Source organism: Mobula hypostoma, chromosome 1, assembly GCF_963921235.1.
Source record: "Mobula hypostoma chromosome 1, sMobHyp1.1, whole genome shotgun sequence".
NCBI classification, from domain to species: domain Eukaryota; kingdom Metazoa; phylum Chordata; class Chondrichthyes; order Myliobatiformes; family Myliobatidae; genus Mobula; species Mobula hypostoma.
The window spans coordinates 169,605,632-169,622,528 of NC_086097.1; the positions used below are offsets into that span (position 1 = coordinate 169,605,632).

The 16,897-nt window shown below is 42.4% G+C and overlaps 1 protein-coding gene across 6 annotated transcripts in view; it reads left to right on the plus strand.

Annotated features, from left to right (window-relative positions):
• ptpn2b (protein tyrosine phosphatase non-receptor type 2b) overlaps positions 1-16,897 on the plus strand; it is a 92,155-nt gene that overhangs the window by 18,785 nt on the left and 56,473 nt on the right. The gene's annotated exons all lie outside the window — the stretch shown is intronic.

Genomic DNA, 16,897 nt, shown 5'->3' on the forward strand with positions numbered 1-16,897 from the left:
GTGCCATTGTCTGCCGAGCGCCTTCGACCTAGCCCTGGCCGCTGAAACAAGCAAAGCCGAGGATTCGGGGCCTTCTGCTGTGGAGATTCCGGTTACCACACAGTAGCAGTGGCAGCGAAGCGGGCATTTCAGAAGTTTTCCAGACGTTCCTCCGTACTCTCATGTCCATCTCCATCAAATCAGAATTGTGCAAGGTCCCCTACTTGACAGATTACAGATATCATTCACCAGAGAGGCCGCATGCGCTGTCGTCGCGCCGCCATCTTCTCCTCCTCAGGTCCTTGTCAGGTAGTAGATGCAGGATGCTATATTATTATCAATAGTTCCTCATTCTTCAAATATTCTTGAATGTTAATATAGGTATGTAATCCAAACTCTGGACAGTGTTACACTGAGTTTTGTTCTGTCCCGGTTGGATGTAAGAGGGTTTGGCTACAATTTGAGCAAGAACAAGGAAACTCTCATCAAGTGTAATATTTATCCTTTAACTTCACTCGTAATTTATATTTTTTGTGTGGCATATTTGCATAAGTTGTTATCTAAGTGAAAAGTACTTTGTAATTATTTGTTTAATTAGCACTGAAGTATTTCTGACATTGTAAGTTCATGAGAGGTAGGATATAAATACCTTGCTCTTTCATTTGGATGTCCCTGAGCATTGTTGGGGAAATCATGTGCTGTCTGTGGTTTTTCGAAAGAAATTGGTGTTGGAAAAACTTGTCTTTGAGAATGTAGTTCTAGTGAACAAGTGGGAACCAATAGATGAATTTCTGGAAGGAAGAATAACATTGGGATATTGTTTTAAGTGCAGTGGTAGCTCAGAATCCTGCAGTATGGAGGTATCTGGATGGCCTACATAAAACAAAGTTAGTATACTGGTACAGCAAGTTATTCTGGAAGGCAAATAGAATATTGCGCTTCATTTCAAGGGTTTCCAGTATTAAAATACAACTCTGTACAGCCTAGGTGAAACTGTATCTATAGTATGTTGAAGCATTTTGGTCTCCCTATTTAAGTATAGATGTATTTTCATTAGAAGCAACTTGAAGAATGTTCATTAGGTTGATACCTGGGCTGGAGAGGCTTTCTTGTGAACAATAATAGGTGATTTTCAGCCTTTTTACATTATTCATGATATTCAGTAGAATGGAAGGTAATAATTTGGAAGCAAATGATTTTCAGGGGGCTTCAGTGAATAAATGTTGTTTCCCAAGATCCATAGTTTCAGCAGAAGGGAACCAACAGTTTAAATGGAAGGTGAAGATTTTTTCCTTTGAGCTCACGTGGCATATGATACGTGACTGTCTTAGGTCTTTGACAAAAGTCAAAATTTAGGGGAACCAGAAGTTCAGGGGAACAGACAGGAAAATGGAGATGGGGCCAAGCTCAGATCAGTCATAATCTTACTGAATCATAGACAGGCTCAAACACCTGTATGATCTACTTCTTTATTACTAATAACACTGTATTGATCCCAAAGGAAGTTATGGAGTCACAGTAGCATTATAAGTGCACAGGTATACAAATATTAGAAGAGAAGTAAGGAAGAATTTTTAAAAAAGTTACCTCAATTAGCCTAACAGGTGGGGGTTATCACTCTCCAACTATCGGTTGACTCATTAGAGAGCCTAATGGCCGAGGGTAAGAATGACCTTGTATAGCGCTCTTTGGAGTAGTGCTGTTGCTAAAACTAAAACTGCTCCTCTGTTCAGCCAAAGTGGCATGCAGAGGGTGAAAAACCTTGTCCAGAATTGCCAGGATTTTTCGTAGGATCCTTTGTTCTATCATAGCCTCCAGTGTGTCCAGTTTGACTTCTATAACAGAGCCAGCCTTTCTACTCAGCTTATTGAGCCTGTTGGCATCACCTGTGTTGATGCCATTGCCCCAGCACACCACACATAGAAGGTTGTACTGGTAGAACATGTTAAGGAGAGGCCTCTGTACTCCAAAGGACCTCAATCTCCTCAGGAAGTAGAGGCTACTCTGGCCCTTTTTGTACACAACCTCTGTATTGATGCTCCACTTGTCTTTCATCAGGTGCACCCCTGGGTACTTGTAGATCGTCACCATATCCATGTTCTTACCATGAATAGTTACGGAGCAGTGCAGGCTTAATCTTCCTAAAGTCCCTCACCATCTCCTTTGTCTTACTAATGTTGAGCTGCAGGTGATTCAGCTTGAACCATTTGATCAAATCCTCCCATCCTCCCTTTATATACCCAACTATTGCTGAGTCATCAGAGAATGTCTGCAGGTAACATGATTCAGTGTTGTGTCTGAAGTCCGAGATATACAGGGTAAACAGGAGGGGAGCCAATACAGTCTCCTGTGGGGTCCCAGTGTTGCTTATAGCCATGTCTGACACACAGCTCTGAAGCTGCGCAAACTGGTCTACTTGTCAGGTAGTCCATTATCCAGGATACAATGGAAATATCCTGCATTGAATGGAGCCTCCAGCAATGAGGGCTGTATGGCATGGAAGAAATAACAAAAAACATGATACTCATGTGGGTATTACTGACAAAACCATTTGTTTATTGTCCATCTGTCACTACCTTTTCAGGGAAGGTGCAATTAACATTTGTACACAGTTGAAATCACTTGAAGCAAATTTAATTTTCTTACAAAGTTTTGGGTGATCCAGCAAGTTTCTTAAGATCTTGTAGCTTTGACAATTCTTTTTAGTGATACTATCTTCTTATTATAGATTTAATTAATTACTTGAACTCTAATTCTCATGCTGCAGTGTGATTTGTGTCTCGCAACTGCTGTGGATATTAGTCTGAAACTCAACCACAATGTTGCTGCAACAATCTGAGAATTCTTGGTCATTCATATACAACCCTGAGATTCATTTTCTTGCAGACATAATCAATTCATAATAGAGTCAATGAAAGACTGCACCAACTTGGGCGTTCAATCAGTGTGCAAAAGACAACAAACTGCAAATGCAAAAGGAAAGAAATAATAATAAATAAGCAATAAATATCAAAAACATGAGACGAAGATTCCTTGAAAGTCAGTACATAGATTCTGGGAGTATTTCAATGATGGGGCAAGTGAAATTGAGTGAAGTTGATTGAAATTATCCCCTTTGGTTCAAGACCATGATGGTTGAGAAGTAATAATTGTTCCTAAGCCTGGTGGTATTGGTTCTGAGGCTCCTGTATCACTTTCCTGATGGTAGCACTGAGAAGAGAGTATGTCCTGGGTGGTCAGGATCAGATGATGCTTTCATTCAAGAACACTTCATGCGGATGTGCTCAGTATTGGGGAGGGTTTTACCTGCGATGGACTGGCATATCCAGTACTTTTTGTAGGATTTTCCATTCAGCAGCATTGGTGTTTCCATATCAGGCTGTGATATGGAATCAATATACTCTCCACCACATACTTTGTCAAAGTTTTAGATGTCATGCTGAATTTTGGCAAACTGGTGGAAGTAGAGATGTTGCTGTACTTCATAATTGCACTTGTGAGCTGGGCCCAGGACAAGTCCTCCAAAATGATAACACTGAGGAATTTAAAGTTGTTGACCATCTCCACCGCTGTTCCTCCGATGCGGACTGACTGATGGACCTCTGATTTCCTCTTCCTGAAGTCACTAATCAGCTCCTTGGTTTTGCTGACATTGTGTAAGAGGTTGTTGTTATGGCACCAACCGTGTTGAATTTGGCACTGGAGCTGTGTTTAGCCACACAGTTATAAGTGTAAAGTGGGTAGAGCAGGGGGGCTAAGCACACAGCCCTGTGCATCTGTACTAATGGAGATTGTGGATGAGATATTGTTGCCAAACTGAACTGACTGGGATCTGTAAGTGAGGAAACTGAGGATCCATTTGCACAAGGAGGTGTTGAGGCCAAGGGCTTGAAGCTTAGTGATTAGTTTTGAGGGAATGATGGTATTGAATGCTGAGCTGTAGTTGATTGCTGTAGCTGTCTTGATTTGTGCATCTTTGCTGTCCAGATATTCCAGGGTTGAGTGAAGAGCCAGTGCAGTGGGATTTACTGTGGACCTGTTGTGCTGGTAGGCAAATTGGATTGGTCTAATTTGCTTCTCAGGAAGGAGCTGATATGGTTCATCACCAACTTCTCAAAACACTTCATGTAAGTGCTACTGGACGGTAGTCATTGAGGCAGGTTACCATGGTTTTCTTAGGCACCGGTATAAGTGAAGTCTGGTTGAAGGCAGGTGGGTACCACAGACTGCCTGATCAAGAGGTTAAAGATTTCAGTGAGCACTCCAGCCAGTTGATCAGCACAGATATATAGTACTTGGCCTTGTATCCCATCTGGGCCCAATGCTTTATGTGGATTTACCCTCCTGAAGACTGCTCAAACGTCAGCCTCAGAAACTGAAATTCCAGGGTGCTGCTGGAGTTTGTGATAGCTCTTCAGTGTTTTAACAGTCAAAGCTAGCATAGAAGGTACTGAGCTCATCTGGAGTGAAATGAAGCCCTGTTGTCACTTATGTCGCTTCATTTCAATTCATGTAAGGTGATAGCATTTAAGCCTTGCCACAATTCTCATCCATCCTTCATTGATTCAAGTTTGTTTGGAATTTCCACTTCGCCCATAAGATGACTTTTTGGAGATTGTACCTGGACCTTTTGTAACTTTTTTGGTCACCAGCCTTGAATGCCTCTGACCTGGCCCCTAGTAGATTGTGGATCTCATGGTTCATCCAGGGCTTCTCTGATTTTGTGAGGACCGAGTCATCTACAACTGTTTAAATAAAGTCCACTACAAGCATGGTTTATTCATTCAGATTCATAGATTGAGCTTTTGAACAGGGCCCATTCCACCAACTCAAAGCAATCCCATAGCCCCCACTCTGGCTCCCACGACCACTTCTTTGTTGTCGTAATCTCTGAAGCTTAGCTCTTCAGCCGCTACCTGAATATAGGTAGAAGGACAGACGAGATCAGATTTACTGAAATGCAGTCTGGGCATTCTTTATCTTAGTATAAAAGTGGTCTAATATGTTGGGACTTCTGGTGCTACAGGTTATATGCTGATTGTAATTGGGAAGAGAGATCTTCAAAAAAACCTGGTTATGACTTTGATTTGAAATAATGCTTCGGAGTGGACGGTTTCTTGTTTGGTGACAGCACCCATGCAGTATCTTAAGCACTTGATGATAGTCGGCAGCTGGTGGTTTGTAAAATGCAGTCTGGATTATGGAGGAGATCTCCCTGGATAAATAGAATAGACAGTCTTTCACAGTTAGATGTTCCAAGTCAGGGGAATATGAGTTCATCAAAACCGCCACATCGGAGCACCACTGAGAGTTTATAAAGAAGCATATACTTCCAGCTTTTGCCGTTTCCGAATCAGCTGTTCGGTCCATCTTTTGAATTGAGAAGCCTCCGGGTTTGATCACTGTATCTTGTGTGCTGGGAGTAAGCCATGTCTCGGTTACAATTAGAAAACAACAGTCTCTTATTTCCCTCTGATCAGCCATCTTGCCCTCAGGTCTTCAATTTTGTTCTTCAGTGACTGCACATTTGCCAAGATGCTGGATAGAAGGGATCCTATTCCTCTCTATTTCAGCCTGGTTTGGAGTACACTCACCCCTCCTCTCTTCTCCCCCCCCCCCCGCCTGCTTCTGGCTACTTAAAGATGCCGTACCTGCTTGCTTGAGAGTTAAGCCTACCGAGTCCTTCAGAAGATTGTGAAATCTGTAGTTTATAAAGTCAATTTAAAAGTATATAGCTTAAAAAGAAATTACGTGCTGCCGATTGCAGTGAGAGTAATTCAAAGAGGTATATCTAGAAGTGTTGTATGTAGCCTGCAGAAGGTTGCTGTTGTTCACTGGTGCCATCTTGCACCACCAAAATCCAGCACCAAGTTTTTGGTGTATTAAGTTGCCAAAATTCCTGTCCAGTATTGTGTTGGAGATATGACCCTTGTAATCAATATGACAATGCACCTGGCAAGTTGTGAAAGAATCACGGACTTGGTTCATTGGTCATTTTTTGTTTGGTTATACTGATATCTTGTTTAGTTTGCTTTATGTTCCCAAGAGCAAGTGTTCATGGAATTAGTGCTTAAAGGGTTTGTGATAGCATTTTTTTAGATGTATAACAAAACCACTGTGCTGAGAATCTGGAATAACTGTAGCCATGAATCAATCCCTGGCTCAGTATGGAGAGTGTGCCTGTGAAGGGTGGTGTTGGTCAGGCAGGGGTGAGCAGTGTGGCCTTGCAGAGTTGAGATGGGCATGTAGAACTGTAGGGTGCACTTGGACAGCAGTCACTGAGCTTGTTACTATAGAGCAGTCCCCAGGCTGCGGTGAGGTGTGCAGTTCAACAGAGCGGTGGCAACAGATTCTATCATGTCCAACTGAGAATTGGGGAATTTATAAAGTGCCAGTTGGTGTTTCATTGTGGTAGTGCTTATCTCAAGCAAATGTCTTTTTAAGTGTACGTACCTTGTGAATGTTCTGACATTAGGACCAATAAAGTTACAAAGAATTGGGAGCCTACAAGGTAATGCTAAACAGAGCATTGATGGGTTGTTTAAAATCTTATTTTGCATATAGATTCCAGTTACTGAACTGACAAACCAGTGAACAAAATGTATTCAAACAGCATTTTGAATAATTCAGCAAGTTTAAGTAGCTCTAGCATTTATAGATGTAAAGTGTTGCCTCCAAAAGGGCTTTTTAAATTTTGGATAGAAGAACATGCCATGTGCAATATCTTCAAAGATTTTTCTATGCATAAATAATAGCATAGTATTTTTGCTTGTTATTTTGGTTTCACAATTGGAAATGAGAAAGAAAGAATCCACTACCCAGGCCATGCTGTCTTCTCACTACTGCCACCAGGAAGAAGGTAAAGGTGTCTCAGGATCCACACCACCAGGTTCAGGAACAGTTATTACCCCTCAGCCATCAGGCTTTTGAACCGGGGGGATAACTTCACAGAGGGGGAACACTTCACAACAACCTATGGATTCACCTCATGTTCTCGATATTTATTGCTTATTTTTTGTTTTTTTTTCCTTCTGTATTTGCCCAGTTTGTCTTTTTCACATTGGATGTTTGTCTGTCCTGTTGGGTGAGGTCTTTCATTTATTCTATTATGTTTTTTGAAGTTACTGAGTATGCCTGCAAGAAAACAAATCTTGGGGTTGTATATGGTGACATATACAATGTACTTTGATAATAAATTTACTTTGCACTTTGAAGAATCTGCTGCATTGCAGTGCTGCATAATATCTTAAGGAATATTTCCTGTTCTAACAAACTCTGTTCTTTCTGAAGACTCATCAGTCCCATGGTTGATTTAAATATTTGCTCGCTGGAATTTTTCAAACTAGGCATTCTTTTTTGTTTGTAGCATTGATGCTGCCTTCAAGTCTGGTGATGGAAGAGCTCTCAGAGCAGACAGGACAAGCCTCATGAGGGCAAAGGCCGCCTGCGCACAAACAATCAACAACACTTGTCCAATAATGATCCCCAGTGTACGTGGCTGGCCATTGAGGGCATTACTGACTACTCAAGGAAAAACAATGTCAACTGTATCAGTGATGCCTCACTCCCCAACACTAAACAACTTTCAATTTTCCCCCACCCCCCAATTCAGGTGAGCAGCCACTGTCTGTAATAGCAACAGATGTGAGACAGACTCTGCAGAGTGTCAGCCCCCTCTGGGGCTGCTGGGCTGGACAGCATCACAGGCCGAATATTCAGGGAGCATGCACACCTGCTTACTGACGTCTTCTAGGACATTGTCAACACTTTTCTCACATGCTTCAAATCAGCCACCATCACTATACCACCAAACTCTACGACTTCAAAACTAAACAATTACCTCCTGCTGGCACTGATGCCAATCATCATAAAATGCTTAGAATGGCTGGTAAAGTCACATATCAGAAATTCCATCCCAGCCACACTGGACATTCACTACTACGTTTACTGACAGAACTGCTCTATGACACATACCACGGCATCTGTCATACACCAGGCACTGACACACCTAGAAAACCTTGACGCTGGTGGTCTCATTACCAACAACGATGATTTAGCCTACAAAGAAGAGGTGGAAGACTCTGTGCTGTCTGGTAAATAAACTCTCCCTCAATGCCAACAGGACCAAGGAGATGGATATTGACTTGCACCACTCATACCCCTCTTTACATTGGCGGCACAGCAGTGGAAACTGCGAGCATTTTCAAAATCCTGGGAGTGCACGTCTTTCTTGCACAACCTCTCACGGTCTCAGAACACATCCTACACAATCAAGAAAGCTCACCAACGCCTCTAGTTTATGAGGAAGCCGAAGAGAGCTGGACTATGCACATCAGTACTCACAGCCTTCTACAAATGCACAGTAGAGAGCATCGGAGGATCCTGCATCACTGCATGGCATGGAAACTGGATTGTGGTGGACAGGAAGGCTTTACTATGGGTCGTCAAAACTGTCTCAACACATCAGTAACATGAGCCTACCCACCATCAAAGACATGTATCCAGAAAAATCCCAGAAGAAGACCATCAATATCATGAAGGATTCCGCCCATCCTGCTATTGGACTTTGTCCCAGTCCTATCAGCGAGGATGCGTAGTATCCATGTCAGGACCAGCAGACTCAAAGGCAAGTTACTTCCCTCAAGCAGTAAGGCTGGTCAACTCCTCTACTCACTAACCCACTCCTCCACAATCCCCACTACCCCTACTTTATCATTTCTTGTCAGTCACCTTATGTACAGACACTCCAGTAAAGCGTCACTTTATGTACATGTAATCAATCTATGTATATAAGCTATCTTATGTATTGTTTTTATTTTAGTGTTCTTTATCTTGTACACTTTTTATATGCTGCATCAGATCCGGAGCAACAGTTATTTTGTTCTCTTTTATAGTGGAAATGACACTAAACAGTTTTGAATGTTGAATCTTGTACTGTGGTGCACTGTTCTGTTTTATGGACTCAAAAATGCATTTTAGTTAACATATTGTTAACATTATCAGAACAGCACAGGAACAAGTCTTTGATGTATGTTAAGCTAATGACATCACATGGTCCATATCACTCCATTCTCTGTGTATTCATCTGCCTATCTGCGAGCCTTTTAAGTCCCTTTATCAAATCTATTATTAAAAATGGCAAAAAGTAATCTGAAATGCTTTTCCAGCCACTTCTGCAGGCATCTGCTGCTATGTGGGAATTTGTTTCTTGGCTGCATTTCCAACTTGCAAACTGGGAACCCTGTGGTAACCTGGGGAGAACCTGCAACTTGACTAACAGTGCATTCAACCAATTGCTTACCAGATCAATAATTTTTCTTCAGTTCAATGAGCTTCAATGTTTTTCGATGGTCTTGATAAAGAATTGCATCAAATAACTTCTAGAAGTTCTGAATCATACGTAGATACTCCGCTGACTACACTGCACATAGTCTGATAGCATTTTGAGGTAAATGGATGACTTAATTCACTTTTTGCAGCAGTCATTGGGCCAATTGTGCTTGGGAATTCTGTGAAAAGCAGAAACTAAGATGTAATTAGACCTGTAACATCAGCCAAAACTCTTGCCAATCAAATTGTCTGAAGCCAGCAATTAACTCAGTGTAAGTGCTGAAAGGATCACAGACTTGGTTCATTGCTCATATTTTGCTTTGTAATTTGAGGAACAATGTGTAGGACATAAAACTACAGCAGAGGAACAGACCATTTGGCCAGTGATGTCTGTGCCGAGCATGATATGATATCAAACTAATACCTTCTGCGGCTCGTGATGCATATCCCTTCATTCCCTGTATATTTATGAATCTATCTTGCACTTGCATGGGAATGTAGAAATTGTTTGAAACGTAATTTAACTATCAATACATCTCAGCCATCTATATCCAAATCTAGATCAATACTTCATGCTTCTAAGTGATCTGTCAAAATAGATGTCTTCTTGTTTAAAGAATCTTCTTGTAACTTGATCCACATGGTACACAAGTAAAGCCATTGATCTCAATGCACATAATTGTTAGGCTTCTGTATGAATATAAGAGAATAAGATGAAACAAAATACAAATAGCACAAGTTTGGGATGTGCATAATATTTTCCTTGAGGAATCTGAAAATTGTGCCTCTAGTTTAAATTGATTGATTGAGCCAGAAGTGCCATTGATTTTGCCAGAAGAAACACTAATAGTAAGGTTATTCTTAGTTTTTTTTCTGTCACTTGTAATTTTTAAAAATAAAGTCAAATGATTTATCATTTGTGTTGTTACCTCCCTGTCAGATTTCAAGTTGCAGGTGTGCAACATTGCACTTAATTAAACTTAAGCAATACTGAAGTCTGGTGTTATGTTTTGTAACTCCAGAAATGATTGGAAGAAAAACAGAGGTCTGGGATCTTGTCTTAATCTTTCTTTAGTAAGGCGCTCACATGCGGTTTGGTGGCATAATGACGTATGCCATGCATGTACTACTTGCGTATAATCCTCAATGAAATTATGTTAACAAACAAAGAATGCTGAATGAAACAATACATTTACAATCTTAATTGTATGGCTGAAATTTTAAATGCACTATACTCCTCCCTGCGTGGCTATGAACTCCAACTCAATATAGAATGCACTCGACTCAAATATGTAATGTATTGCTGTCTGGAACTCAGCATCTGTGTAAAAGAGTACAGTTGACGTTTTAGGCCAAGACTCTTTAGCAGGGCTGGAGAAAAAAAGATGAGTTGAGTTAAAGGGGAGGGGAGGGAGAAACACAAGGTGATAGGTGATACCAGGGGGTGGGGGAAGAACAGGTGAAGTAAAGAGCTGGGAAGTTGATTGGTGAAAGAAATACAGGGCTGGAGAAGGCGGGGGGGGGGCAGAAGAGGACAGAAGGCCATTGAAGAAAAGAGGGGGGGAAGAGTACCAGAAGAAAGTGATGGGCAGGCGAGGAGATAAGGTGAGAGAGGGAAAAGGAGATGGGGAGTGGTGGGGGGGGGGGGGGCGGTTGGTATCCATTACCGGAAGTTTGAGAAATCAGTGTTTATGCCATCAAGTTGGAGGCTACCCAGACAGAATGTTAGGTGTTGTTCCTCCAACCTGAGTGTGGCCTCATCATGACAGTAGAGGAGGCCATGGATAGACACATTGAAATGGGAACGGGAAGTAGAATTAAAATGGGTGGCCACTGGGAGATCTCACTTTTTCTGGCAGATGGAGTGTAGCTGCCCAGAGAAGCAGTCTCTCAGTTTACGTTGGGTCTCACCGATATACAGGAGGCCACACTGGGAGCATCAGGCACAGTATATAATCCCAACAGATTCACAGGTGAAGTATCACCTCACCTGGAAGGACTGTTTGGGACCCTGAATCGCAGTGAGGGAGGAGTTGTAGGGGCAGGTGTAGCAGCTGTTCTGCTTGCAAGGATGAGTGCCAGGAGGGAGATCAGTGAGGAGGGATGAATGGACAAGGGAGTCGCCTAGGGAGTGATCCCTCAACAAAGCAGAAAGTGGAGGAGGGAAAGATGTGCTTGGTGGTGGAATCCCGTTTGAGATTGTGGAAGTTTCAGAGAATTATGTGCTGGACGTGGAGGCTGGTGGGGTGGTAGGTGAGGACAAGTGGAACCCTATCCCTGGTAGGGTTGCGGGAGGATGGGGTGAGAACAGAGGCAGTGGACTACCTATGCTCCGTCCACCAGAAAAAGTGGGATCACCCAGTGGCCATCCATTTTAATTCCACTTCCCATTCAGATATGTCTATCCATAGATTCTGCTAATGTGATGAAACCACACTCAGGTTGGACAAACAACACCTTGTATTCCGCCTGACTAGCCTCCAACCTGATGGCATGAACTTTGATTTCTTGGACTTTTGGTAATGCCCACCCACCCCCTTCAACATTCCTCATCCCCTTTTCCCTCTCTCACTTTATCTCCCTACCTGCCCATCACCTCCTGGTGCTCCTCACCCTTTCTTCCATGGCCTCCCATCCTTTCCTATTAGATTTCCCCCTTTTACAGCCCTGTATCCCTTTCACCAATCAACTTCTCAGCTCTTTACTTCACCCCTCTCCCTCCTGGTTTCACCTATCACCTTGTGTTTCTCCCACCCCTCCCTCTCCTTTTAACTCTACTCCTCATCTTTTTTTCACCAGTCCTGCTTGAAGGTTCTTGGCCTGAAATGTTGATTGTACTCTTTTCCATGGATGCTGCCTGGGCTGCTGATTTCCTCCAGCATTTTGTGTGTTGCTTGGATCACCAGCATGTGCAGATTTTCCCTTGTTTATGTACGCTCTTTCATTTTATTTATTGACTCTGCTCTCCTCGATGTATCGTCCTGAGATGACATCACCTTTGATCTCCTCTTTAGTCCCTTGTCAGGACTGCTTGTCCAGGTGTGAAACAATGAACTTCCTTGTTAGAGAAGCCAACAATTTGTCTCAACTGTTTCTTCTGTACACTCCTGAGATTGGGTTTGAGGAGATCCAAGCATGAACGCATGGATGAAGCAGGGACGGCACAGTTGTTGGTTGTAGATTGTGCTGCATTGCGGTATGCAAGGAGGAAATTGGTGAGCTTCTGATTCGGTGTCAGTGTAGTGTGTTCTGCTGACATTGCTTGCAGGGCGTTCTTTACACTCTGGGCAAACCTGTCTGTTAGATAGTACAGTGTAGATGTAAAATGTCTTATTCCATTGGTTTTCAGGAATGACAGAAACTGTTCCACAACAAAATGTGGTCCATTGTCACTAAGCGTCTGGAACACCAGTCCTTGAGAAGAGGCTTCTTAACACATCCACAGTGTGCCAGACTGTAGTGGAGGCTATTGGGGAACACTTCTGGCCAATTAGTAGCTGTATCCATTGCTACCAAAAAATTTGTGTGCATGAATGGTCTGGCAAAATCCATATGAATCCTCCACCAGGGTAATGCAGGTCATTCCGAGCGAAGGAGAGGCACTTCTCTTGGCATCTTCTGGATGTTTTGGCATCCCAAATAGAGCTGCCAACTGTGCGATCTGGCAAGCTGCTCAATCCCAGGCCTGCACACAAAGCTTCAAGCCGATGTTTTTATTTTGACTACGCCCAGACATCCAGCCTTTAGGTCCTCTAATACCTTACTCTCAGTTTAGATGGTACAACACCTCTTAATCCCTACATAAGGCGACCCCCATCAAGGGCAAGTTCATCTGATGTTGGTAAAAGTGATGGAACTAGGATTTCTGCTGCACATTCTAGCCATTGTGAGTAGCCATGTAGACCTGAGACAGTATGGGGTCTTTTCTGGTGTCCTTTTTGATAATCTCTGCCATAATAGGGAAACTTTCAATACGCATTCGGGTGAATACATCAAAAGGAATGTCCTCTTTGTTCATTTTTCAGTTATTATCTTTCCAAGGGTAAATGGGACAATTCATCAGCATTTCCATGATTAATTGTGCTCTTGAATTTGATCTTGTAATTGTGTCTTCCAAGAAACAGAGCCCATCTCTGCTGCTGCTGCTGTTAGTGGCTCACCCTTCTGTGGATTGAAAATGGCCATGAGTAGTTGGTGATTAGTTATGAAGGTAAAGTCTCTTCCATGCAGATACTGGTTGAAATGTTTTACACCCCAAACCAGACTCGAGGCCTCTCTGTCAAGCTGTGCATAATTTTTCTCTGCAGTGGTGTTGGAATGTGATGCAAAGATGGGGTGTTCACTTCCTACACTCAAAATGTGACATGACTACACCTATACCATAAGGCAAAGCATAGCAGGCAAGCAGCTGATGCTATTTGGCTTGAATACACTGAGCAAAGAAACTCCGCAGTGATCTCCTAGAGCTTGGGCTGTTTGGCAGCTAACAGTCATCCTTGTCTACCTTTTGATAAGATGCAATTTCAACTGAAGTATTTTTCTAATAATATACACAAATTGCTGGAGGAACTCTTCAGGCCTTATAGCATCTATGGAAAAGAGTAAACGGTTGATGTTTTGGGTCGAGACCCTTCATCAGGACTGAGGGGGAAGAGAGATCAACAGTCAGAGTAAGAAGGTGGAGGAAAAAGATGAAGAAGTCCAAGTCAGTAGATGATGGGTGAAACCAGGAGATTTGGGGGGGGGGGTTGAATTAAAGAGCTGGGAAGTTGATTGGTGAAAGAGATAAAGGGCTGGAGAAGGGGGAATCTGACAGGAGAGGACAGATAAGTATTTTCCCGTTTGTCTTGATGCAATGTTCAGTCAAATGCTACCTTGATGTAAAAGAGAGACTCCCATTTGGGAGTTGATTGATTGTGAGTTAGTGAACTATTATTTTACCATATCTTTTGTACTGGACTTACTACATTTTATATGTCAGTTTTATGACTGTAAAGAACAGCTCGGCTGGAGAGTAGCTAATTTTGAAGTATAGCCTTCAGTGTGAGAGTTTTTTTTGTTGTTTTTTTAGTTTTTCTGGCTTTTGCCGCAAACAGTGCTTCTTTCCATTTTTTATTATCATTTGGAGTCAATTTAATTGACTCAAGACTGGCTTCTTGATTGTGGCTTTTGAGGGGCATCTTGTGTAGATTGTCCTCACCATTTCTCAGTGATGATGCTTGTTATACTTTGGTTTTGGTAGATTATTCTCACAGGTACCAATGTACAGTGAAAAGCTTGTCTCGCATACTGTTTAGGCAGATCAAACATTACACAGCACATTGAGCTTTAATAAAGTAAAATAATAACAATGCAGAATAAAGTGTAAAAGCTACCAAAAGAATGCAGAGCAGGTAAAGATAAAGTGCAAGATCATAAAGAGGTGGATTTGGAGGCCCAGAGTCCACCTTCGTATATGATTGGCCTGATAATCATAGGCCTAAGAGTCTGATAACAGTGGGAAAGAAGCTGTCCTTGAGCTGTACATACTTCCAGGCTTTTGTGTTGCTGCCTGATGGGAGAGGGGAGAATGTCCAAGGTGGGTGAGATCTTTGTTTATTGTAGCTAAGCATTTCTCCATTCCACTTGCTAATGTTAACTGACCATTCTGATTGTATTCTGGCTGATATTCCATCAGGAAGCATCCAGTTAAAAAATACATAAACCTGCTACCTACTGGCCATAGTTGTGTAGCAATTTGTATAACACTTAACAGCAACAGTGATCACCGATCAGGATTCAATTCCAGCTGCTGTATGTGGGGTTTTTTTTGTACGTTCTCTCTGTGATCATGTAGATTGCCTCCAGCTACTCTGGTTTCCTCCCACATTCAAAGACCTACAGTTGAGGTTAGTGAGTTGTAGGTATGCTATGTTGGTGCTGGAAGTGTGGCGACACTTGTAGGCTGCCCCCAGCAAAATTCTCAGATGTGTTGGTCATAGGCGCAAACAACACATTTCACTGTATGTTTTGATGTGCATGTGACAAATAAAGCTAATCTTTAATCTCCTTCACTAAGAATGAGAGAAGGGTAGATGGAGTCCATAGAGGGGAGGCTGGTTCCTGTGATATGCTGAGCTGTGTCCACGACTTACTGCAATTTCTTGTAGTCAAGCACAGAGCAATTGCCATGCCAAGCCTTTGTGCATCTAGACAGAATGCTTTCTGTGGTGCATTGATTAAAAATTGGTAAGTGTTGACAGGGACATGCTGAATTTCTTTAGCCTCGTTGATGAGCTTTGTTGGCCAAGACATCAATGTAGTTGGATCTAGACAGGCCGTTGACGTTCACATGCAGATATACGTGGCTCTCAGCCCTCTCAACTTCAACCGCATTGATGTCGACAGAAACATGTGCACCAGTCCCTTTCTGAAGTCGTGGATCAGCTCTGTTGTTGACGTTGAGGGGCTGAGCACATCTTCAGTGCCATATTCAAGTTTGCTGATGGGCCAAATCACAGGTAGTGACGAATTGGCATACAGAAGGGAAATTGAAAATCTGGCTGAGTGGTGCCACAACAACAGCTGAATGTTAGCAAGGCCAAGAAGCTGATTATTGACTTCAGGAGGAGGAAACCAGAGGTCCATGAGCCAGTCTTCATTGGAAGATCAGAGATGGAGAAGGTCAGCAACTTTAAATTCCTTGGTGTTATTATTTTGGAGAACCTGGCTTGGGTCCTGCATGTAAGTGCAATTACGAGGAAAGCACTGCAGTGCCTCTGTTTCCTTTGGAGTTTGCTACGATTTGGCATGACATTTAAAACTTTGATAAACTATAGATGTGGAGTGGGGAGTATATTGAGTGGCTGCATCACAGCCTGGTGTGGAAACACCAATGCCCTTGAATAGAAAATCCTATAAAAAGTGGATACAACCCAGTCCATCATATGTAAAAACCCTTCCCAAGTTTCTGCGTTGTCGCAGGAAAGCAGCATCCGTCTTCAAGGGCCACCACCATCCAGGGCATGCTGTCTTCTCGCTGCTGCGCTCAGGAGGAAGGTACAGGAGCCTCTAGACTCACACGACCAAGTTCGGGAACAATTCAACTTTACTTGCGTCATCGTTGAAATGTTCCACCGACCAATGGACTCATTTTCAAGGATTCTTCATCTCGTTCTAGATATTTATTGCTTATTTTATTTATTATTATTTCTTTTTGTATTTTCACATTTGTCTTTTGCACACTAGGTAAACACCCAAGTTGGTGTGGTCTCTCCTTGATTCTATTATAAGTATTATTCTATTATGGATTTATTGAATATACCCACAAGAAAATGAATCTCAGGGTTCTATGTGGTGACACGTACTGCTCGTATTTTGATAAATTTACTTCGAACTTTGAAGGTGGCTATCATGACAACATGTCACTAAGTTCTATATCTCTGTATTCCGACTCATCGTTAGTTGAGATGTGGCTCCTTATAGTGACATCCTCTATAAACTTTTAGATGGAGTTAGAGCAGAACCTGGCCATGAGGAGTGTACAGGGAGTAGAATAATTGTGGTGGATGTGTTGCTGACTATCCTTACTAGTTACGGTGTGTTGGAT